The sequence below is a fragment of the Grammomys surdaster genome, unplaced genomic scaffold (genome assembly GCF_004785775.1).
Source record: "Grammomys surdaster isolate TR1022 unplaced genomic scaffold, NIH_TR_1.0 255, whole genome shotgun sequence".
In the NCBI taxonomy this organism is placed as follows: domain Eukaryota; kingdom Metazoa; phylum Chordata; class Mammalia; order Rodentia; family Muridae; genus Grammomys; species Grammomys surdaster.
Window position 1 is genome coordinate 4,588,582 of NW_021604696.1, and position 6,530 is coordinate 4,595,111.

A 6,530-nucleotide genomic window follows, 5' to 3' on the forward strand; every position below is an offset into this window, starting at 1 on the left:
GAGTAACCCCTCACCCATAAACCTGTGAGTAACCCCTCACCCATAAGCCTGTGAGAAACCCCTCACCTATGTGTCTGTGAGTAACCCCAATAAAACTCATAGTTCACCAAGTTGGACTTTGGTGTTATCCATACTTTGGTCTGTCATGGACTCCCTATTTGGGTTGAGTAGATGTTTGCATTACATCTTCCCAGGAAAGGTTTTATAACATAGCAGGAGGAAAGGTGACCAGAGTCTGACTTAAAACAGACTAGTGTTAAGGGACAGGTGACTCCATTTTTCCTTTCTCAGTTAAGCATAACATTAGAGTCTGATTTATTCTTATGTTGTTCCTTATAGTGTCTTTCTCCATCATGTCCCCAGCTAGTCAACTTGGGTTTTGTTGTTGTTGTTGTTGTTGTTATTGTTGTTCTTTTGTTTTTACTTGTCCTTCCTCTATACTCTTGTGATTCACACATCATAAATTATTTTCATTGTTTCATGGTTTGTTCTGTGAACTAATTAAAAAATTCTGCTTTCTAAATCACTTGCTCACTTGCGCTAAAAAGTTCCCCCTGCTTTTGGTCAGGGCTGCTTCATCCTCCTACTTCTGAGGAGACTAAGTTTGGCCCAGCGGTAAAATAAATTTTAACCTTGTAATATTTCAATGTTTGGTTTTCGACACCATAACCGACTGGACTATGCTTATTAACACACACAGCAAGGGGAAGCCTCTCCTCCATGGGCAATTCAAGTGTCTGCCAGGGGGAAAAGCTGGCTGTGACCCTTTATAGGGGCAGGGTGTGGGACTTGGTATGAGGAAGTTGTTGCAACAGTGTCTCCTTCCTGAGATGGTTTGCCCAAGGTGAGAGGGACTGGGAAAGACAGTCTATCCCAACAGACTTTCCTCTCTGTGCTGAGCAAGATCATCTGTCATCTCAGAGGAATCCTGCTCTATGGCGTCAGCAATCTACCAGGGGGCAAAGAGAAAGAGACCGCCATGTTAATCGAAGTCTCTGTACAAGACAACATTTACTCTTGATTTAGAGGGTGTACCGAGAAGTGCCAACACAGAGAGACACGAAGTGTGAATTTGATTTTTGTTCTAAGGAAGATGGTGGCAGTGTCTTTCCTCCATTGGTGGTTGGGGTCAGACCTCACAATAGTATTCAGCTGACTGGTCTGAAAAGAACTAGTGCACAGAAAAGGAAGGAGGAGAGAGGAAAGGGTCACTGTTCCAAGCCAGCAAATTCCTGTACTAGAGCAGTGGACCTATGTGTGAGCAAAGGCTTTACTGGATGGGGCAGATTAAACATTAAAATATTTGCATTAAAGTCTTACCAGGTGGGGGAAGATGAAAAGATTTTAATTCCTTGTTCTAAACACAAGTTTTATCATAGTTGGTGGAAAAGACTCATATTTGATATTTCTTCCAGGGGGAACTAAAGGGACATGGTAACATTCCTGAAGCCACAGCTCAGGTTCCACTTATTTTCATACTTGAGTTCTAAGTGTACTAGAATCTGGAGATGAGTCTGTCCTAATACTTGCCCACAAAACCAGTGGTCATTGTGCCCCATATGTCACTATACCTCTGGCACTGACCATTCTATATCTAATTTGGGCATCATTTTCTGTCTAATAGAAAGCCAATCAAGGCCATTCTTGATCTTGAGAGACTTGAGGACAGTGTCTCAGATAGGAGGTCAGTAATTACAAGCCAAGACTGCTGCCAAGCCCCAGAACTATAATTCACTCTGATCCTAAATAGCATGTACATACTGTCCACCAAAGCTAAGGATTTCTCCATGATGCTGAACACAAAGCAACTTGACATTCTGAATTGACTCCTGATGCCAAAATTCTCCCATTGCCTTCCTATGGCCCCATGAAATCTTCCTGCTTTTTGCTTTTTTGTATGCTTGAGACAGGACCTTACTGTGTAGTCCTGGCTAGCCTGGAACTTGCTTTGTAGAACAGACTGACATTAAATTTCAAAGATATCTGCATGCTTCTGCCTCACAAAGGCAGGGAATCAAAGGACAGCTTTCCTGTCTTTTTCTAATCTCTCCAGCATTAAACTCCCACATGAAGATAGTTTGCATAAATTAGATGAGTTGTATTTTATTTTTTGTTAACGTTCATGGGTGACACAGGATGAAGAGCGATCTTTGCATTCAAATTAGAAGAGGCAAGAAGCATGAAGAAGATACTAAGTAGAACAAAAGTAAGTAACCAACAAACAATCCGGAAACACTGTTGCTCTAGAGAGTTGGCACTGGCTGAACCACAGGCAGCGGGATCTCCACCAACAGGGTTATTAAATGGGTTTATCTGCTTATTAAGAAGTCTGGGATATATAATTCACAGAGCCTCGGCGAAGTAGAATGTGGTAGGAAAAAAACAATTATTAATTACTGGTTTATTGATTTATTTAGTGATTGCCTTAAAGCCCTGATTGTAATGCCTGTTTGCCAGACTTGACATCACTTGCTACAGAATAACCTGGAAAAATAACAGCCTGCTGAGAGCCACATTCACCTCTGTAAAACCTCGCATGCTTTCCCGCTCTACTTTGAAGTTTTAGCTTATGCAATGAGAATACAAACTGGACCCGGGATTGAAGCTTTTCAGGAGCTGTCCTGGCTTCGGTTCGCTGATGACATCTCCTCTCTTCCCCTCTCATTGGTGTCAGAGAGCTTACTCCAGAAGCATTCCCAAAGCACCCGTTGTATGTGATATCTGACCAGCAATCTGGCGTTCCTTCTACCTCCACTTGTTGAGTGAGAAGAAAACATGGTTTCTAGCACACGGAGGCTGCAAGAATACAGATTAGAATACTAATCAGGTGGGTGGGGAGGGAGGAGTCAGAATCTTCAAAATAACTCCGCTATTCTTTTGGTTCTTCTCTAGGATCTCTAAAAACTAAATACGGATGGGAGGCTTTTATAACCTATGAAAAACTCCGTCTCAATAGTTGTTTATAGATTAACATCCAATCACAGGTGAGCTGTTTCACAGATGCTGAGAGACTTCCTTGCAGCATTACCTCATCATTCATTAAAAGCCCCTGGATGCACTTCAAAGTCCATGGAACAGCACGGGGTGTTTTGTGCCCTTCAGGTTTCTGGAGAGAGCACAATGCAGTGTTTCTCTGAACGTGAGCCTGGGGGTACAGACATAGCCCTGTTGAGAGGCCATACAGGTCTGTTGTCAGATTTATAGTCTCAACGTCAAAGATTCTAGACCTTTTTTTTTAATGCCATGAATGTGGGATTCTCTGGGAGAACATTGGATTGAGATATTAACCCTGCCTGACCAGTTAAATGTTGGGAGCACCTACGGTAGTAGAAGAGCAATGTGGTCTTTAAATTCTTTAGACGTTGTGATCTTAAAGTTCTCTGAGAAATCTACATTTACAGTGCTTTGGGGTTTTCCTGTCAGCTCACTCGAGGGCTCCCAGTTCTGAGAATGAATTCCCTGAATTAATTAATTACCTGCTTCTTTCATTATCTGGATGTTCTCTCGGTGAAGCCCCTGTAGGGCAGAAAAATGTGGGCATGTGGCTAAATTAGAATTCCACCTAAACACTTGGAGGGAAATAGGCAGGTATGGTCGATAAAGCAAACAGAGCATTCTATGCTAACTAAATATTAGTCATTGCCTGTCTAAAATTAAAACTTAACAAAACACATTGTATTTTTTAACTGGGTATGTTGCCTTCTTAGTCCCTAAACTAGACAACTCTGCTTAACATTGCATTTCCCTGTTCTGGCTTTCAAAAATACTGATGGACCCATGTAGATGCCAGCCTGAACATCCTGGAGGCAAGGGCTCTGCTCCAGGTGCGCCCAATGAGGACCAGAGTTGGGTTCAGAGTTGGAACAAAATGATTATACCAGTTTGTGGCTTGGGGAAGTAATCTTTTTTTTTTTTTTTTTACACCTTCCTTGTTTCTTATTCTTTTGGAAGAATCTGCTCACTGCTCACCAGTCTCTGGTACACACACAGGAATATGGAAGGCACAGAAGGATGGCTTTTCTCTTCTTGAGGTTGTTTTGAATTGTTGGGGGGGGGGCAGAGGAAACACATCTGTATGCTAAATTGAGTTCTATCTGACTCTGAAATTTCTTTGTCACCAAATGCAGTATGCCTGGTACATTTTGTGTTCTATTTGCATGAAAATGAAGCATTGACTGTAGAGATTTTCTTAACATTACCAAGTAAAATACTTTAGGAGAGATCCCCACCCCTTTCTGTTTCTGAACTTAAACCTTGGGGCTTCATGCTAAGCATGCACGTTCTACCACTGCCACATACTAAGCATGCACATTCCACCACTGCTACATGCTAAGCACGCATTTTCTGCCACTGATCTGTACCAAAGGCTCTGTGAGAAAATTTTTAATGGAATCTTTTAGCACGTGGTATTAATGACCTATGAAAACTATAGGAAACAGCTCCGTGCTGACAAAACACAAGAAACATCAGCTCAGCTGGATCCTGTTTTAAGGCTGGCTCCCTCACACAGCAGGGCAGGGTACTCAAACCTGTTGGTATGCCTCAGCAAGAGGACATTGAGATTGTGTGTGACTCTGACACTATGGCTGAGCTTACACATGCCCACATGTCAGCACTAGTAGCTAGACATCATAGTCCAGGACCTTCTGGACCTTCCAGTGTCACCCTCTGGGCCTGCCACAGCTGAAAGACTTCACTGTGGATGAGGCTTGAACCTGTAAGGCTTCTTCTAAGCATCCTCACTGAAGAAGATTACCCTGTGGAATGCTATAGCAGCGTTCTCTGCCCAATTAACTGTTCCCTCTTGATGAGATGTTTAACTTTTGTATTAGCATAATATTATAATAAATGTTTGTGGGGCTGGAGAGATGGCTCAGTGGTTAAGAGCACTGACTGCACTTCCAGAGGTCCTGAGTTCAAATCCCAGCAACCACATGGTGGCTCACAACCATCTGTAATGAGATCTGATGCCCTCTTCTGGTGTGCCTGAAGACAGCTACAGTGTATTCATATATAATAAATAAATAAATCTTTAAAAAAAAGAAAAAGAAATTTTGCGTGGATAAACCAAGCATATTTGAAAGACAAATCTTTTTTATTTTTGAAATTGAGGCTATAAATATTCTGAATTGTTATTGAAGGATGTGTATTGATCTCTGTCATTTTGTTGGTGTTATAGTGTATGCTTAGACTTACTTTGATTTCTTCAGGTATGGCTTACTTAAAACTAGGACACCTTTGGTGTATTTATTCATCTCTTCAGCCTGAAGTATTCTTTCCAGTACCCTCGGCAGAGCTGTCTCAGTGGTCATAAATTCCTTCAGTCTATTTTCATCACAGAAAGGTTTTTATTTCCCCCTCAACTTTAATTGATAGTCTAGGTTGTGGAGCTTGGAATGGGTCTTTTCAGAGTCTTCCATCTTTAAGTATTTCTACTGAACAACTGGGAGTTATACTTCATAGTTGATTTAACCTTTCTGTCTTTCTGTTACACCATGTTTATTGTACACCATGAGGAAGGGGAGAGAAACACCAGTGGCCTCGTGAAACAGCAAAATCTTTTATTATTCCCACCCCATAAGCAGAGTCACTGATCAATCAGAGCCACCAGACAAGGACTTGTGTCTTCTGGAAGCCCCGAATAGAGGCTGAAGATGGTTTATAACCACAAAATCCCCAGCATCTGAGCCAAGTTACAGTTATAATTTTTACCAATCAGAATTCAGGGATTAGGGACTTTCCCCAGAGTCAACCAACAATAAATGTGGTTTTGCCCAACTAATCAAATTCATTTGTTCTTTCTGTTGTTAGGAACAGGCATTATGCTGTGGGTGACTATTGTTGCTTAGAGATGGGGTTGGTAACAGGTATGTTTTGGGAGCAATTATTGCTTAGAGAGGGAGTTGATCAGCTTAGGTAGAATGGAGTCTGAAGTCAAAATGGAGGGGTGCTGCTTACTGCATCTATGGCTTGCTCAGATGGCCTTCTTATAAAACTGAGGAACATCAGCCAAGAACGTTGCTTCCCACAGTAGGCTGGGCCCTTCTTCACCAATCACCAATTAATAAAATTCTCCACATATTTGGAGACTTATGAGGCATTTTTTTAATTGAGGCTCCCTCCTCTCTGATGGCTCTAGTGTGTGTCAAGTTGTCATAAAACTAGCCAGCACAACTGACCCCCTTATCAGCTTGACACACATCACTGCTAAGCCACAACCTTTCTTTGAAACTATCTTACAAACTTAAAAAGTCCCACACCCTTACAGATTAAACATCTTAGTAGTCGTCTCTTTAAAAGTATCCAGTGTCTTAAAGATCCAAAATCTCTCTAAAACCCCCAAATCTCCATTTCTTTGAAATATAAAGTCTCTCAACTGTGGGATCCTATACAGTAAAAAGTGAATTAAATGTTACCTTACTTGAAGAGGGAAGAACCAGAACACGGTAGCAAGTTGAGCAAAGCAAACCCAAACTCCACCGGTGTAGAGGGAAAAGTTATGGATACTGGGTATATAGAATCCTTTTTAG